Here is a 20,519-nt window from a genome sequence, read left to right as displayed (position 1 = left end):
TGGAACCATATTTAGGCAGCCATGTTCTTTGGGTATTTTGTGGGTGATTGTTTCCTGTGTCAGTGTTTGTGCCACACGGGACTGTTACGGTTTGTTCACGTTTATTGTTTTGTATTGGTGTTCATAGTTCAGTTTTCATATTAAAACATGGATGCATACCACGCTGCGTATTGGTCCGATCCTTGTTACACCTCTTCAGAGGAAGAAGAGGAAGACAGCCGTGACAGAATCACCCACCAACATAGGACCAAGCAGCGTGGTAACGGGCAGCAGCGACAGCAGCAGCAGCATGCACAGGACTTCTGGACATGGGAAGAAATTCTGGACGGTAAGGGACCTTGGGTTCAAGCTGGAGAGTATCGCCGCCCTCGTGAAGAGCTGGAGGCAGCTAAAGCCGAGAGGCGGTGGTATGAGGAGGCAGCACGGAAGCAAGGCTGGAAGCCTGAGAGTCAGCCCCAAAAATGTCTTGGGGGGGGTCTAAAGGGGAGTGTGGCGAAGTCAGGTAGGAGACCGGCGCCAACTTCCCGGGCTTACCGTGGAGAGCGAGAGTACGGGCAGACACTGTGTTATGCGGAAGAGCGCACGGTGTCTCCTGTATGTGTGCTTAGCCCGGTGCGGTACATCCCAGCTCCACATATCGGCCAGGCTAGAGCGGCCGGGCTAGAGTATATTGTTTTTTCAATATAGTTTTATTAGATTATTGAAATTTATTCGGGACGTTAGGCGTGTTGCGTTGTGTGCCTTTGTTCAGGAAGGAGAGCTTAGCGCCACTTTGCTAGCTTTCCGTGCTAATTGACTGGAGAAGAGGACATTCTAAATCTAAACAACGATTGTTCCCGACAAAGGACCCCTTGTACGACATTCTGATGAAAGATCATCAAAAGTAGGACCCATTTTATGATGGTATTTCATATATCTGTCGAACATGTGAAATAGTCGTTTGCGGCCAGGTTTTGCGCACGCTCTCGCCATAACGTAAACTGCATATCGTAATGAAGTTATTTTTAGAATTCTAACACGGCGATTGCATTAAGAACTAGTGTATCTATCATTTCCTATACAACATGTATTTTCTATTAACGTTTATGAATAGTTATTTGGTCAGAATAGTTGGAGTGTCTTAAAAATATCCGCACATTCTGGGAAAAAGATGCTACGTTAGCACAATGTGTAACCACTGATTTCAGCTCTAAATATGCACATTTTCGAACAAAACATAAGTGTATGTATAACCTGATGTTATAGGACTGTCATCTGATGAAGGTTTATGAAGGTTAGTGAAAATTAATATCTTTTGCTGGTTTATTCCCTATCGCTAACGTACCTATTGCTATCGCTAATGTGCCTTGATGAATGAATGCGGTAGTGTGGTAGGCTATTGTAGTAAGCTAATATAATGCTATATTGTGTTTTCGCTGTAAAACACTTAAAAAATCGGAAATATTGGCTTGATTCACAAGATGTTTGTCTTTAATTTGCTGTACACCATCGATTTTTCAGAAATGTTTTATGACGAGTATTTAGGTATTTGACGTTGGTGTCTGTAATTGCTCTGGCTGCTTCGGTCCTATTTGTGATGGTAGCTGTAATGTTAGCTGCAATGTAAAACTGATTTATACCTCAAATATGCAAATTTTTCGAACAAAACATAGATTTATTTTTAACTTCTACTTGGTCACAATCCCGGATCCGGGAGCACCCCCATCAGTAAAAAAGCTGACTAGCATAGCCTAGCATAGCGTCACAAGTAAATACTAGCATCTAAATATCATTAACTTCTTCCAGCTGCAAGCCGAGGCCGGCCACAATATGACAATAGCCACTTCAACAGCCACTAAAGGGCGCAAAATTCAAAATATATTTTTTTGAAATATTTAACTTTCACACATTAACAATTCCAATACAGCAAATGAAAGGTACACATCTTGTGAATCCAGTCAACATGTCCGATTTTTTTAATGTTTTGGCTGGCTGGCTCGCTAGCCAAAGTTACGTGTATGATCTTATTATTCGTATCTCAGAGCTAGCTACATGTCTTAACAAAAGACTACACTATACAAGTAACCATTTTGGGTGCGTTCGTAAATTCAGTCTGGCCATCTACTCCGATTCCAGAGCACTCTCGTCTGAGTGTGCCAGAGCGCAGAATAACTGATGAATTTAAGAACGCTCAGCACCTGTTCAATATGGCCAGTGTCAGAAAACGTCGGTAAAGAAACGTAATTAAATTGTTGCCAGCAGCACAGTTACAGTCACCAACGCTCTGGATAACATGAAAACATCCTAACCAGCTCTGCTAGGGCAAGTAAAATGGTCAGAGTTTGGGTGGGGGCTAAAGCTTAAGAGGGTGTGAACGATGCTGAATGGTGGTAGACAAAGAAGAGCTCTCCAGTAGGTACCAAAACATTCAAAGGCCATTTTCTCAAAAGTGAGGTTATAACTTTGTCAACTTTCAAAGCAGAATTACTTTCCCTTTGTTCCTCAAATGCAGTGTATGAAATACCATTTTGTATCTCTGTGTCTTTGCTTTTATCATATGTAAAAAACACAATTTCAAATGTTGCTACATAAGACACAAAGCGGTCGGTCACATATGTGGGACTCCTTCAAGACTGTTGGAAAAGCATTCCAGGTGAAGAATGTTAAGAGAATGCCAAGAGTGTGCAAAGCTGTCATCAAGGCAAAGGGTGGCTACTTTGAAGAATCGAAAATCGAAAATATATTTTGAGTATCATCAGGGACAAACTGAATTGGTCCACCCACACAGTCAGCGTGGTGAAGAAGGTGCAGCCGCGCCTCTTCAACCTCAGGAGGCTGAAGAAATTTGGCTTGTCACCAAAAGCACTCACAAACTTTTACAGATGCACAATCGAGAGCATCCTGTCGGGCTGTATCACCACCTGGTACGGCAACTGCTCCGCCAACAACCGTAAGGCTCTCCAGAGGGTAGTGAGGTCTGCACAACGCATCACCGGGGGCAAACTACCTGCCCTCCAGGACACCTACACCACCCAATGTCACAGGAAGGCCATAAAGATCATCAAGGACAACAACCACCCGAGCCACTGCCTGTTCACCCCGCTATCATCCAGAAGGCGAGGTCAGTACAGGTACATCAAAGCAGGGACCGAGAGACTGAAAAACAGCTTCTATCTCAAGGCCATCAGACTCTTCAACAGCCACCACTAACATTGAGTGGCTGCTGCCATACATGTAAAAAATGTATCCCTAGCCACTTTAAACAATGCCACTTTATATAATGTTTACATACCCTACATTACTCATCTCATATGTATATACTGTACTCGATACCATCTACTGCATCTTGCCTATGTCGTTCTGTACCATCACTCATTCATATATCTTTATGTACATATTCTTCATCCCTTTACACTTGTGTGTATAAGGTAGCTGTTGTGAAATTGTTTGGTTAGTTTACTCGTTGGTTATTACTGCATTGTCAGGACCCCCCCCCCCCCCCCCCGAGACCCATGCAGGCGCGGATCTACAGCTCACACCAATGCCCTCCATCCAGGTTTCCCACTTCTACTCTTTGATACACACACACACACACACACACACACACACACACACACACACACACACACACACACACACACACACACACACACACACACACACACACACACACACACACACACACACACACACACACACACACACACACACAGACACACACAAACACACACACTGTGCCTGGCTTGCACTGAGGTGGGTTTCAAGTTTACAATGCACTGCTGTTGATGTCTGGACAGTTCCCTTCTCCTTGTGAGGTATAAAAAGGTCACACAGCAGCCTTCTGGCTCACCTTTATAACATATGCTGCTCTGGCCTCCACAATAACTCCTAGCCTCTCTGGTGTATGCTAAAGACTGTTTTCTACAGCTATGTAGCATATATCAGTGCTCTATGGTCATCTCTGTCTTCACAATGGGACTGTTAAATCACCTGGCAAGAAGAGCTGAAGCAGCTCAGCTCAGAAAATGGCCCTATAGGCCTACATGTATTTCAGGAGAATGTTACCAATGATATTTTAGCAGTTTTTCGACTATGGCTCAAAATCTGTGTATTGGCCTCAAGTGACACAAGGGACATTTTCGTTAATTATGTCCCCTTCAAAGTATAAACATATCAAAGTAATTTCTATAGCAAACTAGGGCCATTTTCTGAGCTGAGCTATTTCAGCTCTTCTTGCCAGGTGATTTAACTATTTGCAAGTGTAAATTAATGCAGACTGTATTTATAGGCTAACCCTTGCCGTTGTCATTGATGTTTTGGTAATAAATACATGTTTGTATATTTAATTACGCAGGAGTCAATCAAATCAAACAAATCCTTTTGCTGACAATTAGGCCTATGTTGATGTTTTCCTTATTTGATAGTCGACATCATGCATTTTTGCATTCGCTTTTACGCGTGAGGAACGAGAGCGCAGCGCATCACGTGTCACGCACAGTGTGACATCGAACCTGTAGCCGGCAGTATACGCAACAATACGCACAATCCATAACAGTATGTTCACAATCAATTTCTATGGAGATGGAATGTTTGATTTCTCCAGAACGTCAGAATGTTGGCTAAAAACATTAGTTTGCGCCAACCCAAGCACGAACACCTTTGCGAATTAGCTACGATTACTCATCTTTATTTTGAGTTATTGTCAAAAGTCCATCTATCATTTCGTCAAATAATTCATGGATTTTAGCAATAAAATCCCGCGTGCCCTTTCTACATCTGTACAGGTAAATCCTATGATATATCTTATTTGAGTTTTAATCGTTCAATTCTGTCCTTGTAGAAAGTCTAGTACTGGTATGTTTTTCTGTTCTCAAGATGTTCAGACCGAGTGCTGAATACCGGCAGACTGTAGAGCGGTGCTGGGACAAGAGCTACTACAATGAGCAGGTAAAATTTAATCATCTTCATTTCAGAAAACACTTACACCATATCGAAAGTGTATGTTACAGTGGAGTAAATGTGAATGTTGTAGGGAGTGAACGTTATTTATGATAAGACTTACATGGAGAAAATCGAACCATTCTGAAATGAAAATGGATGGCCCTCCCTTCAGCAAAATATATTTGACCTAAAACCCTACTTTAAAATATAGTCACCCTCCCATATACCCAAAATATGAACTAAAACAAAGTGGATAACAGATACCATGTCTACCGTTTACCCCAACTTCTTGGACAGACAAGAGCCTTAGATATGCAGTTTTATAAATTGTTATTCATCCTGTAAGCATTAAATGGCAACATGGACATTTTGATAGCACCCAGGGCTGGGGGCCAGAAGGTTAGGGTAGCATAAGGACTGAATGGTGTCTAATTTACACATCTCAATCTGGCTTTCTGGGATCACTATATTTTTTAATTGGAAATATATATTTTTTAATTGGAACCGCAGAGTTTAAAACAGTCTAACACTGTAATATCGTTGCTTTAAATCAGAGCACGCACAAGCAGTCTCTCTCCATCCATTCCATTCAAATTGAATCCTGTTTCAGATATTTACAGTATATACTGTATATATAGCCTGTACATACAGTACCAGTCAAAAGTTTGGACACACCTACTCATTCCAGGGTTTTTCTTTATTTTTACTACTTTGTGTAAAAACAGTGAATGTATCAAAACTATGAAATAACACATATGGAATCATCTAGTAACCAAAAAATGATTAAACAATTCAACATATATTTTATATTTGAGATTCTTCAAAGTAGGGACCCTTTGCCTTGATGACAGCTGTGCACACTCTTGGCATTCTCTCATCCAGCTTCCTGAGGTAGTCACCTGGAATGCATTTCAATGAACAGGTGTGCCTTGTTAAAAGTGCATTTGTGGAATTTCTGTCCTTCTTAATGTGTTTGAGCCAATCAGGTGACATTGTCTGTAATTTATTTAGAATTCAAGGCACACTTAATATGGCTGCAAGGGGCAGTATTGAGTAGCCAGTTAAATCGTGCCCATTTCAAACGGCCTCGTACTCAATTCTTGCTCGTACAATATGCATATTATTATTACTATTGGATAGAAAACACTCTCTAGTTTCTAAAACCGTTTGAATTATTTCTCTGAGTGAAACAGAACTCCTTCTGCTGCACATTTCCTGGAAGTGGAATGTCAGAAATTGATGCTCTGTTCAACTTCATGCCTATACATGGGCAATGAACGTAAGAGTCTACGTACACTTCATACACCTTCCCCTGGTTGTCAAGCGGCGGTGAGAGAAGAAATTTCGTGTCTATCTTGGTCTGAGGTGGAATTAAAGCTCTTTGTATGACGTGACCGTCCATTTCCTGATTCTGGAGCGCGCGAAAGAGGACATGGATTTGCCTTCTGTTTAGCTGTCGTTATGGACGACTAACATCTCCGGTTTAGATTTTATTTGATACATGTGACCATATCATCGTAAAGTATGTTTTTTCAATATAGTTTAATCAGATTATTGAAATTTTTTCGGGAGTTTACCCTGTTCTGTTCTCTGACTTTGTTGACGTTGGAGACATCCGTGCCACTTGGCAAGTGCCCATGCTAAATCAAGAGGGAAATTTGCCGTTCCAGATCCAAACAGCGACTGTTCTGGACAAAGGACACCTTGTCCAACATTCTGACGGAAGATCACCAAAAGTAAGAAACATTTTATGATGCTATTTCTAATATCTGTCGCGCATGTGAACTGGTCGTAGGCGCCCAAGTGTTTCTGGCTATTGTGGCTACGCTAATATAACACTATATTGTGTTTTCGCTGTAAAACACTTGATAAATCGTAAATATTGTCTGGAATCACAAGATGCCTGTCTTTCAATTGCTGTACACTATGTATTTTTCAGAAATGTTTTATGATGAGTATTTAGCTATTTGGCGTTGGTGTCTGTAATTTTTCTGTCTGCTTTCGGTGCAATTTCTGATTGTAGATGCAATGTAAACTATGATTTATACCTGAAATATGCACATTTTTCGAAAAAAACATATGCTATACAATAAATATGTTATCAGACTGTCATCTGATGAGGTTGTTTCTTGGTTAGTGGCTATTTATATCTTTATTTGGCCGAATTTGTGATAGCTACTGATGGAGTCAAAAACTGATGGAGTAATAAAAGTGGAGTCTTTTGCTAACGTGGTTAGCTAATAGATTTACATATTTTGTCTTCCCTGTAAAACATTTTAAAAATCGGACATGTTGACTGGATTCACGAGATGTGTACCTTTCATATGCTGTATTGGACTTGTTAATGTGTGAAAGTTAAATATTTAAAAAAAAATATCTTTTGACTTTCGCGCCCTGCACTTGAAGTGGCTGTTGTCATAAATGTACCGACATCGGGCTTGCACGCCAAACAGGTTAACCCGCATGGCTACCACAGCATTTTACAGCGATACCATCTGGTTTGCGCTTAGTGGGACTATCCTTTCTTTTTTAACAGGACAGTGAAGTAGTGAAGTATAAGTAGTCAAACATATAAATAGTAAAGTACAGATACCCCCCAAAACGACTTAAAGTATTTTAACTTAAGTATTTTACACCACTGATTCCATATGAGTTATTTCAGTTTGATGTCTTCACTATTATTCTACAGAAAATAGTAAATAATAAAGGAAAAAACAGGGACTGAGTAGGTGTGTCCAAACTTGTGACTGGTGCTGTAGGCTACTTAACAGCTTCTACCCACAAACCATAAGACTCCTGAACAGCAAATCAAGTTGCTACCCGGACTATTTGCATTGCCCCCCCCCCCCCCCCCCATTTTTACACTGCCACTACTCTCACTGCTGCTACTCGTTTATTATTCATGCATAGTCACTTTGCCTCTACCTACATGTACATATTACCTCAATTACCTCAACTAACACACATTGACTCTGTAGCCCCGTACATTGACTCTATACCGGTACCCCCTGTATATAGCCTGCTACTGTTATTTTATTGTTGCTCCTTAGTTATTTTTTATTTTTCTATTATTATCTATTTATTTTTTACTTCAGTTTATTTTAGTAAATACTTTTTTAACACATTTCTTTCTTAAAACTGCATTGTTGGTTAAGGGCTTGTAAGTCAGCATTTCACTGTAAGGTCTACTACAGCTGTTGTATTCGGGGGATGTGACAAATAACATTGATAGATTTTTGATTTGAAGAGCTTTGCACACCTGGACTGTGCAATATTTGCCCATTATTATTACTGTTTTAATTCTTAAAGGTCTGTCTAAGAGGTGATGGGGGTCATGGCTAGATAGCTATTTTCAAGTCTTGCCATAGATTTTCAAACAGATTTAAGTCAAAACTGTAACTTGGCCACTCGGGAACATTCACTGTCTTCTTGGTAAGCAACTCCAGTGTAGATTTGGCCTTGTGTTTTAGGTTATTGTCCTGCTGAAAGGTGAATTCCTCTCCCAGTGTCTGGTGCAAAGCAGCTTTTCCTTTAGGATTTTGCCTGTGCTTAGCACCGTCCCATTTATTTTTATCCTGATAAACTCCCCAGTCTTTGTCGATGTCAAGCCCACCCATTTCATGATGCAGCCACCACCATGCTTGAAAATGAGGAGGCAGTTACTTAATGATGTGTTGTGTTGGATTTGTCCCAAACATGGGCTTTGCATTTAGGCCAAAAAGGACGACTGTATCTTTGATGTGTTTGGGTGGTTGAATATACCAGCATAATTATGAACTTGACCATGCTTAAAAAGATATTCAATGTCTAATTGTTATTGTTACCCATCTACCAAGCACTGCTCTTCTTTACGAGGCTTTTGAAAACCTTCCTTTTCTTTGTAGTTGAATCTGTGCTTGAAATTCTGTACTTGACTGAGGGACCTTACAGATGTTGTATGTACTGGGGACAGAAGAAAGGCTAGTCACTAAAGCATCATGTCAACCCCTTCAGACCTTGGGACTATAAGTTTCTATATGTGCAAAGCATAGATCTGAGATATTGAGCATTGGAGTTTTCACATCACAGATCTCAGAGCTGTTTTGTAGTTCATTCTTCTTTCATAACCCAGTAAGGTCCTCACCTTAAAGGTACCTAAAGTGCTGAGTATCAAAATCCTAAGCCACTTGTAAATCTGTTTTTTTTTTAGGGGTGGGGGGGGCTACGTTATGGTCATTTTTCAGAAAAAGTTGTTAAAAAAAATCGAAGGAAATGCAAAATGTATGGTTTTGAGATAATGGGTATTTTTCAAGTCCCAGATCTCAGAATTGTTTATTGATGTCTTCCTCTCCATGACTCAATAAATACAGTGCATTTGGAAAGTATTCCGACCCGTTGACTTAATCCACATTTTTGTTACCTTACAGCCTTATTCAATGTTTTATTTTATTCTTTAATTCCCCTCTTCAATCTACACACAATACCCCATATTGACAAAGTAAAAGCAGGTTTTTAAACATTTTTGCAAATGTATAAAAAATAAAAACAAATATTATATTTACGTAAGTATTCAGACCCTTTACTCAGTATTTTGTTGAAGCGATTACAGCCTTGAGTCTTCTTGGCTTTGACGCTACAAGCTTGGCACACCTGTATCTGGGGAATTTCTCAAAATGATTCTCTGCAGATCCTCTCAAGCTCTGTCAGGTTGGATGGGGAGCGTCGCTGCACAGCTATTTTCAGGTCTCTCCAGAGATGTTCGATCAGGTTCAAGTCTGGGCTCTGGCTGGGCCACTCAAGAACATTCAAGAGACTTGTCCCGAAGCCACTCCTGTGTTCTCTTGGCTGTTTGCTTAGGGTCGTTGTCCTGTTGGAAGGTGAACCTTCGCCCCCAGTCTGAGGTCCTAAGCGCTCTGGAGCAGGTTTTCATCAAGTATCTCTCTGTACATCTTTCCCTCGATCCTGACTAGTCTCCCAGCCCCTGACGCTGAAAAACATCCCCACAGCTGCCACCACCATGCATCACCGTAGGGACGGTGACAGGGTTCCTCCAGATGTGACGCTTGGCATTCATTCCAAAGAGTTCAATCTTGGTTTCATCAGACGAGAAAATCTTGTTTCTCATGATCTGAGAATCCTTTTGGTGTCTTTTGGAAAAATCCAAGCGTGCTGTCATGTGCCTTTTACTGAGGAGTGGCTTCTGTCTGACCACTACCATAAAGGCCTGATTGGTGGAGCGCTGCAGAGATGGTTGTCCTTCTGGAAGGTTCTACCATCTCCACAGAGGAACTCTGGAGCTCTTTCATATTGACCATCGGGTTCTTGGTCACCTCCCTGACCAAGGTCCTTCTCCCACGATTGCTCAGTTTGGCCGGGCAGCCAGCTCTAGGAAGAGTCTTGGTAGTTCCAAACTTCTTCCATTTAAGAATGATGGAGGCCACTGTGTTCTTGGGGACCTTCAATGCTGCAGAAATTATTTGGTACCCTTCCCCAGATCTGTGCCTCAACACAATCCTGTCTCAGAGCTCTACGGACAGTTCCTTCGACCCCATGGCTTGGTTTTTGCTCTGACATGCACTGTCAACTGTGGGACCTTATATAGACACTTGCGTGCCTTTCCAAATCATGTACAATCATTTTAATTTATCACAGGTGGACTCATCTCAAGGATGATCAATGGAAACACGATGCACCTGAGCTCAATTTCGAGTCTCATAGCAAAGGGTCTGAATGCTTATGTAAATAAGATATTACCGTTTTTTACCTTTAATACATTTGCAAACATGTCTGAAAACCTGTTTTCGCTTTGTCATTATGGGGTATCGTGTGTAGATTGATGAGGAAAACATTTAATTTAATCCAGTTTAGAATAAGGCTGTAATGTAACAAAAGGTGAAAAAAGTGAAGGGGTCTAAATACTTTCCAAATGCGCTGTATATCACTTTACAGACAATTATTTTTGATTGACAGCCCAGTATTGTGTAATTGGATTGCAGACAGAACCTAATAGCACCAAGTTAAAAGGTGTTTGCTCAGACAGAACCAAGTTAAAAGGTGTTTGCTCAGACAGAACCTAATAGCACCAAGTTAAAAGGTGTTTGCTCAGACAGAACCTAATAGCACCAAGTTAAAAGGTGTTTGCTCAGACAGAACCTAATAGCACCAAGTTAAAAGGTGTTTGCTCAGACAGAACCTCATAGCACCAAGTTAAAAGGTGTTTGCTCAGACAGAACCTAATAGCACCAAGTTAAAAGGTGTTTGCTCAGACAGAACCTCATAGCACCAAGTTAAAAGGTGTTTGCTCAGACAGAACCTAATAGCACCAAGTTAAAAGGTGTTTGCTCAGACAGAACCTAATAGCACCAAGTTAAAAGGTGTTTGCTCAGACAGAACCTCATAGCACCAAGTTAAAAGGTGTTTGCTCAGACAGAACCTAATAGCACCAAGTTAAAAGGTGTTTGCTCAGACAGAACCTCATAGCACCAAGTTAAAAAGTGTTTGCTCAGACAGAACTTTCAGATTATACATTTTTCTTTCATTGTAAATGGATTTCAAGAAAAAGCGTACATACCACATGAAAAGGACCACCTAAAGGGAATCTCTATGTGAATAACTGATTTTTGACCAAAATGTCAGATAGAACTTTAGTTCCAAGGTCATGCCCTATTTTTAACACACCGTCCATGTAATTCATGTGATTTGTTAAGCCACATTTTACTCCTGAACTAATTTAGTCTTGCCTAAACAAAGGGCGTGAATACTTAAGCAAAGACTATATTTGAGTTATTTCATTTTTATACATTTGGAAATATGTTTTTTTTCACTTTTACATTATGGAGTATTTTGTGTAGATCATTGACAAAAATCCCACGTTGTAATACATGAACATTTGAAAACATCCAAGGGGGGTGAGTACTTATGATACCCACTGTATGTCACGTTCCTGACCTGTTTTCCTTTGTTTTGTATTCATTTTAGTTGGTCAGGGCGTGAGTTGGGTGGGTTTGTCTATGTTTGTATTTCTATGTGGGGTTTTGTGTTCGGCCTGGTATGATTCTCAATTAGAGACAGGTGTGCATTGTTTGTCTCTAATTGAGAGTCATACAAAGGCAGCCAGGGTTTCACTGGTGTTTTGTGGGTGTTTGTTTCCTGTGTTAGTGTTTGGGCCACACAGGACTGTTTGAGGTTAGTCACGTTTGTTGTTTTGTATTTTGTAGTGTTTTCTTGTGTTTTTACATTAAACATGTACAATTACCAATCCGCATCTTGGTCCGATCCATGCTCCTCCTCGTCTGAGGAGGAGAACAACATTGACTGCCTTAACAGAAACACCCACCACAACAGGACCAAGCGGATTGGAGCCGGAGGAAAGGAACTAAAGCAATGGAGAGAAGAGGAATGGAGTTGGGAACAAATATTCAATGGAGAAGGACCCTGGGCTAAGGTTGGTGTGAATCGCCGCTCTCGGGAGGAGAAGGAGGCAGCCACAGCCCAGGAGCGCTGGTATGAGGAGGCAGCACGTATGAGAGGCTGGAAGCCCGAGAGGCTCACCCAAAAATTTCTTGGGGGGGGGGCTAAAGGGGAGTGTGGCGAAGCCAGGTAGGATACCTGAGCCAACTCCCCGGGCTTGCCGTGGAGTGAGAGGGCGTCGTACTGGTCAGACACCGTGTTATGCGGTAAAGCGCACGGTGTTCCCAGTACGCGTGCTTAACCCAGTGCGGGCTATTCCACCTTGCCGCACTGGGAGGGCTAGGTTGGGCATCGAGCCGGATGCCATGAAGCCGGCCCAACGTATCTGGCCTCCAGTACGTCTCCTCGGGCCGGCGTACATGGCACCAGCCTTACAGGTGGTGTCCCCGGTTCGCCTGCATAGCCCAGTGCGGGCTATTCCACCTCGCCGCACTGGCAGGGCTACGGGGTCCATTCAACCTGGTAAGGTTGGGGAGGCTCGGTGCTCAAGAGCACGTGTCCTCCTTCACGGTCCGGTATATCCGGCGCCACCTTCCCACCCCAGCTCAGTACCACCAGTGCCTACACCACGCACCAGGCTTCCAGTGCATCTCCAGAGCCCTGTTCCTCTTCCACGTACTCTCCCTATGGTGCGTGTCTCCAGCCCGGTGCCTCCAGTTCCGGCACCACGCACCAAGCCTCCTGTGCGTCTCCAGAGCCCTGGACGCACTGTTCCTTCTCCCCGCACTCGCCCTGAGGTGCGTGCCCTCAGCCCGGTACCTCCAGTTCCGGTACCACGCACCAGGCCTAGAGTGCGCCACGAGAGTCCAGTGTGCCCTGTTCCTGTTCCCCGCACTCGCCCTGAGGTGCGTGCCCTCAGCCCGGTACCTCCAGTTCCGGTACCACGCACCAGGCCTATAGTGCGTCTCAGCCGGCCAGAGTCTGCCGTCTGCCCAGCGGTGCCTGAACGGCCCGTCTGCCCAGCTCCGTCTGAGCCATCTGTCTGCCCAGCTCCGTCTGAGCCATCTGTCTGCCCAGCGCCGTCTGAGCCATCTGTCTGCCCAGCGCCGTCTGAGCCATCTGTCTGCCCAGCGCCGTCTGAGCCATCTGTCTGCCCAGCGCCGTCTGAGCCATCTGTCTGCCCAGCGCCATCTGAGTCAGCCGTCTGCCACGAGCCATTAGAGCCGCCCGTCTGTCCCGAGCCAGTAGAGCCGTCCGTCAGTCAGGAGCCGCTAGAGCCGTCAGTCAGGAGCCGCTAGAGCCGTCCGCCAGTCAGGAGCTGCCAGAGACACCCGCCAGTCAGGAGCTGCCAGAGACGCCCGCCAGTCAGGAGCTGCCAGAGACGCCCGCCAGTCAGGAGCTGCCAGAGACGCCCGCCAGTCAGGAGCTGCCAGAGACGCCCGCCAGTCAGGAGCTGCCAGAGACGCCCGCCAGTCAGGAGCTGCCAGAGACGCCCGCCAGTCAGGAGCTGCCAGAGACGCCCACCAGTCAGGAGCTGCCCGCCAGTCAGGAGCTGCCCTACAGTCAGGAGCTGCCCTACAGTCCGGAGCTGCCCTACAGTCCGGAGCTGCCCTACAGTCCGGAGCTGCCCTACAGTCCGGAGCTGCCCTACAGTCCGGAGCTGCCCTACAGTCCAGAGCTGCCACTCAGCCCGGACCTGCCGGAGTCCCTCAGCCAGGACCTGCCGGAGTCCCTCAGCCAGGACCTGCCGCCCCTTATCCCGGTGCTGCCCCTTGTCCCGGTGCTGCCCCTTGTCCCGGTGCTGCCCCTTGTCCCGGTGCTGCCCCTTGTCCCGGTGCTGCCCCTTGTCCCGGTGCTGCCCCTTGTCCCGGTGCTGCCCCTTGTCCCGGTGCTGCCCCTTATCCCGGTGCTGCCCCTTATCCCGGTGCTGCCCCTTCATTTAGGTGGGGTTAGTGGGAGGGTGGTCATTGGGAGGGGGATAAAGAAGCGGGGATTGATTATGGTGGGGTGGGGACCTCGTCCACCGCCAGAGCCGCCACCGTGGACAGACGCCCACCCAGACCCTCCCCTAGACTTTGTGCTGGTGCGCCCGGAGTTCGCACCTTAAGGGGGGGGTTCTGTCACGTTCCTGACCTGTTTTCCTTTGTTTTGTATTCATTTTAGTTGGTCAGGGCGTGAGTTGGGTGGGTTTGTCTATGTTTGTATTTCTATGTGGGGTTTTGTGTTCGGCCTGGTATGATTCTCAATTAGAGACAGGTGTGCATTGTTTGTCTCTAATTGAGAGTCATACAAAGGCAGCCAGGGTTTCACTGGTGTTTTGTGGGTGTTTGTTTCCTGTGTTAGTGTTTGGGCCACACAGGACTGTTTGAGGTTAGTCACGTTTGTTGTTTTGTATTTTGTAGTGTTTTCTTGTGTTTTTACATTAAACATGTACAATTACCAATCCGCATCTTGGTCCGATCCATGCTCCTCCTCGTCTGAGGAGGAGAACAACATTGACTGCCTTAACACTGTACATCATTTACACACACACACACACACACACACACACACACACACAGAGAAGTCAGCTCAGACAGATCCAGCTTGGATGCATGGTGGTATGCTGCTGGCACATCCCTAGTACAAACCCCGGACACCTGTCAATTCAGACCGGCTAAAGCGAACTCTAGGTTGTCTGACAGACAACATGATTTGTCTTGCAGAAGAAGCTGATGAAGCAGTTTCTGGTGCTCCAGAGACAAGGCCTCCAGAGTCATGTCCCTCAACACACCACCGTGGAGGACATGAGCAACTGGCTGGTTAAGAACAGGTCCCTGGAGCGGTGAGTACAGCTCCTTGTACTATGTACCATATAATTAGGAATCAGAATACAGGAATGGACATGAACCTTCATAGGACACTATAAAAAGTCAGCCATTTTGGTAAGGGAGTTGGTGAGCCAGTGGTCAGCCAGTGCGATGATAAAGTATTGTGTGAAAGAATGAATTTGAAGATTATCTGCACAGTGTGTTTGTTAGCTACAGTGGCGACCCGTCATTCAGGGCAGGTGGGGCAGAATTGTATCATTCCGAACTTTATCCACAACGTTCTATTACATTTTGTTGCGACTCGAGGGATACCTCTCCATCCATTCTAGCAGCAGGCTACACAGAGAATGGAACAGCTGTGTAGGGGAAACAGCTTGATTCACACAAAATGGAATAAAACGTTGCGGGTACATTTGGAAAGACACAATTTCATGTGTACAACATCTAAAGACCAGCTTCACTATATTGAGAGCATTTGATCATGTCTTTTCAGAGCCCCAGTACTGCAAAACGATGATGAGGAAGTGAATCGCTGGTCGGGGTACGTTTTTCAAAAACAAGTACAATTGCTAAAAAATGTCAGGACCCTTCTGTAACATGCCATTTACATCAAAAATAGATATTTTTTTAGTTTTTAAAGCAGTCCGTACAATATGTTATGAATTTGCAATACATATGACATGTTCCGCATTCCACTTATTTGCGGCTAATGTCAGCTAGGTGGCTAACTTTAGCTAGGCTAGGGGTTAGTGGTTATGTTTAGGGGAAGGGTTATATTACATGCTAAGTAGTTGCAAAGTAGCTAAAAAGTTCTAAGTAGTTGCAAAGTTGCTAATTAGCTAAAATTGTAAAGTTGTCAATGATGTGATTCGAACACGCAACCTTTGGGTCTTCCCCAAATATATATATTTTTTTTTATTGCTTGTGTTCTGAATGGGACACGATTTTCTTTTTACCTAAACATGCGAACACCATCAGATAGAATTCATAGCAATCAGTGCACAAATTTGATGAAATATAACAGAACAGATAATATGGAATGACATTCACTCTCCCGGGATGGGTTGCCAAAAATAACTAACTGAGAGCCACACTCCCAATAAGCCACAAATATGACTGCATTGAGGCATATTTCACTGTGCTTATATGGCAATATGCACCATGCCACTGCCTATTTAATTTGTTCATTTAGCAAACAATTCAGCTCATAATTCAGTGCCTTTATCAGTCAACATATCTATAATGTAGCTTCACTTAGCTTTAAAATGCTACATTTTCTCTCAGCCTCATGGCAAAATGTGTACAATAGCAGGACGTTTCCTGCCCACCCAAATGTTTGCAGGCCCACCCATCAACACGTTTCTGGCTACGCCACTGAATCACGGTCATAGGCTCAATGGGAAATCAATGTGAAAGTAGAGGAAGGAGAAAAAGGCAGGAATGTTCAGTTGCTCTGTATTTGATTTTAAGGTTCAGAAAGGAAGCAGAGGAAGGGAATGACATAAGTCACCTGGTAAGAGATTAGAAAGATGTCTACAGTATAAATTAAATGGAGATAATATACAGTTAGTGAGTTATCCTTTCTAATAAACAATGTCCTTATATAGCATTGGCTCATGGTATGTCGATATCAATATTTTCCCCTCACTGCTATGGGCATTAATGGCACGCCCTGTTTCCTGTGACAGACCTGGGAGGTGAACACTCAACTCAGAATGAGGGATGTTGAACATGAGGCGTGTACTGAGTTGGCCACCGACCTTAGTCAGGCAATTGACTCACTTGACTTTACTGCTGATCTCTCCTACCTGTGAGTCACATTCACTCTTTATGTTACAGTTGTTTGGTCTATGTATTATTCTATCCATCCACTGATGCTAAATGAAATGACTAGTGCAGGGGCCGATATCAATCTTCATTTACTGTATGTAGCACATTTCTTACAGAGGACGCGTTTCAAAGTGCATAAAAGTGTTTCCTCTGTCTCTCTGGCTTGTATATTTTAGAAACCCTGAGGTCTGCGATGAGGTTGTAAGAGCTCTAAAGAGCATTTCCCAGAGCCTGGCCTTCCAGCCGTACGCCAAGCTGTGCTGTCCCTCTAAGGTGGTGGTGGACATCGTGTCCAGGCTGCTCCAGGCCCTCTGGTCCTGCCAGATGGAAAGCCCCTGTGACCGGTCCTCCATGGCCCTGAGCGACATGAGTGTCACCATAGTGCTGGCAGTAGTGGAGAACCTCTCTAGAGTTCTGAAGGCTCCTCCTGTCGCTCAAGTCTACTACTCTTGTTGCACTGGTGTCAGGATGGTCCAATCACTCAACCGTAAGATCCAGTGCCTAAGCAGCCCTGAGGACCTTAGGAGAGCTCTTTTCACCCAAAGTTCCACCCTGATCAGCACCATCATTGAAGCTGTGAGCACCAAAGTCCAGAGGCTGTTTGAAGCTCCTGCTGACTACATTCCATTAAGCTCTATCCGCATCTGGCTATCAGAGCCCAAGGCGAGCGAGGTTCGTCCAAAGTGCCCTGACCAGCTAGTAATCTCCTCGGAGCTCCTGAGGAACATCATTGGTATGATAGTTTATGTAGTCTTCGAAGGCCACCTAGAGGAAGACATTAACCTTCATTACTGGCCCCTCATAAACGACATAATCCACCAGCTGTCACTGTGTGGGGTTAAAGTCACAAAGAAAGGGGGCAAGGCCAACTGGCATATTGGCTGGTACCAGATCCTTGAGATGGTGACAAACATCCATACTCATCTTCACCACTATACTGGCACAGAGCTGGTACTTAAGATTGCAACATCTGCCAGGGCCACCATGCTAACGAGGCACATGGTTCACCATGTGGTGGAGGAGCTGGTAAAGCTGAAGGACGTGGATGAAGGGACACCAGCTTCAGGGAGCAGTGAGGTAAGCAATGATTACAAGTCTTTATCTTTATGAAAGTCCACTCATACAAAGCATTTTTTGTTGTTGTTGTTGGTGAAAAGAAGATTTGTAATGTCGCAAATGTTACGAGAAATATGATGTCCTTGTTGCTTTCAGTCTGTGGACATGAACCTGGCAATCACCGAGCACATTGTCCCTAACCTTGTCAAAGTGGTGGATTGGCTTCAACCCCTGGCCACTACCCCCATGGTGGACATCACAGCACCCCTAATCACTAACCCCGTCAAAGTGGACAACATCACAACAACCATGACCACTATTCCAGTTGACCTCCAGTCAGGTGAGTTAAATTGACACGGATCACTTTGACAGGTTATCATGTCTTACTGTAATATAACTCATTAGCTAATGTTTTGTAACTAGACAGTTTTGTAATAAGTTGTGTTTGTATGATATTGATCTTCTCCTTCTAATTTCAAGGGAATGTGGTGGTAAAACACTCAGCACCCTGCATTCCACCTGTAGGCTTTGCCCCAGCACCATGCATATTACCCCCAGGCTTTGCCACTGCATCCTGCCCCCCACCACCAGGCTTTGCCCTTCTATCCTGCCCCCCACCACCAGGCTTTGCCCTTCTATCACGCCCCCCACCACCAGGCTTTGCCCTTCTATCCTGCCCCCCACCACCAGGCTTTGCCCCTCTATCATGCCCCCCACCACCAGCCTTTGCCCTTCTATCATGCATCCCACCACCAGGCTTTGCCCTTCTATCCTGCCCCCCACCACCAGGCTTTGCCCCTCTATCCTGCCCCCCACCACCAGGCTTTGCCCCTCTATCATGCCCCCCACCACCAGCCTTTGCCCTTCTATCATGCATCCCACCACCAGGCTTTGCCCTTCTATCCTGCCCCCCACCACCAGACTTTGCCCCTCTATCCTGGCCCCCACCACCAGGCTTTGCCCCTCTATCCTGCCCCCCACCACCAGGCTTTGCCCTTCTATCCTGCCCCCCACCACCAGGATTTGCCCAGGCAACATGCCCCCCACCACCATGCTTTGCCCCTCTATCCTGCCCCCCAATACCAGACTTTGCCCTTCTATCCTGTCCCCCACCACCAGGATTTGCCCAGGCATCATTCCCCCCACCACCTGGCTTTGCCATTCCATCCTGCCCCCCACCACCAGGCTTTGCCCCTCTATCCTGCCCCCCACCACCAGGCTTTGCCCCTCTATCCTGCCCCCCACCACCAGGCTTTGCCCCTCTATCCTGCCCCCCACCACCAGGCTTTGCCCCTCTATCCTGCCCCCCACCACCAGGATTTGCCCAGGCATCATGCCCCCCACCACCAGGCTTTACCCCTCTATCCTGCCCCCTACCACCAGGCTTTGCCCAGGCATCCTGTCCCCCACAATCACGCTTTATCCCGGCTTCATGCCCCCCACCACCAGGCTTTGCCATGGCACACTGCACCCCAACACCAGATTTTGCCCCAGCACCCGGTAATCCACCCCCAGGCTTTGCCCTGGCAACCTGCACCTCGTCGCCAAGCTTTGCCGCTAATGCCATGCAGGGCTTTGGCACGGAAGTCATCCTGAAACAAATGGTCCTGCTATTCTTGGAGAGGCTCCCTCCTGCGTCAGAGGACCTTGAGTCAGAGTTCCTGACTATCACCGATCGTATCTGCACGCTGTTTCAAAACATCACTGCCAGATTCCGCAACATCGTTAATGAGGAGCTGGAGAAGTGTACTGACTCTGACAGTAAGAAGTACTGGGCTTACACCTTCTACTGGGAGTACATGAAGAGGTACCCATCATCCCAGTGCCTGGGGATTGAAGCCTTCACATGTGATGAGGAGAGATGTTTAGTGGTGGCCAAATTGTTTGCAAAGAAGATGTTCCCCAATATGCTCCCCTCAGCAGCAGACTTCGACGAGGCTGAAGATTCAGGCATCAATGGAGTAAGCGATGATTTCAAGTGTTTATCCTTATGAAAGTCCACTCATTAAATTATCTCTGATAAAAATACAAATAAATGTCAATGTTGGGAAAAAGGAGATATGAAATGTAGCAAATATTCTGTTAAATATTGTGTCCTTGTTGCTTTCAGTCTGTGGACTTGAACCTGGCAATCCCAGAGACCCCTAACCCTGTCAAAGTGGTAGACATCACAACACCCCTGACCACTAATCCAGTCAACCTTGAGGTTTTGGATGAAACACTTGTCCTTCAGTCAGGTGAGTTACACTGTCACAATCACTTTGACAGGTGATCATTTTTCACTGTCGTGTAACTTACTGGCTAAAGTTTTATAACTAGACAGTTTGGTATTTAAGTTAAAGACGTCCTCCAGATATAGTTGAAGTTTTCCTGTTAAAAAGCGATATCCCAAGTCTAAATCCAGTAAAGTACACACACTAAAGCAGTGGTCACCAACCGGCCAATCGCAATCGACTGGTCGATCTCCAAGGCATTTCTAGTCAATCACCAAACATGTATGAAAAAAACCCAACA

Source organism: Salvelinus fontinalis, chromosome 1, assembly GCF_029448725.1.
Source record: "Salvelinus fontinalis isolate EN_2023a chromosome 1, ASM2944872v1, whole genome shotgun sequence".
Lineage (NCBI taxonomy): Eukaryota > Metazoa > Chordata > Actinopteri > Salmoniformes > Salmonidae > Salvelinus > Salvelinus fontinalis.
This window is presented reverse-complemented; position numbering follows the sequence as displayed.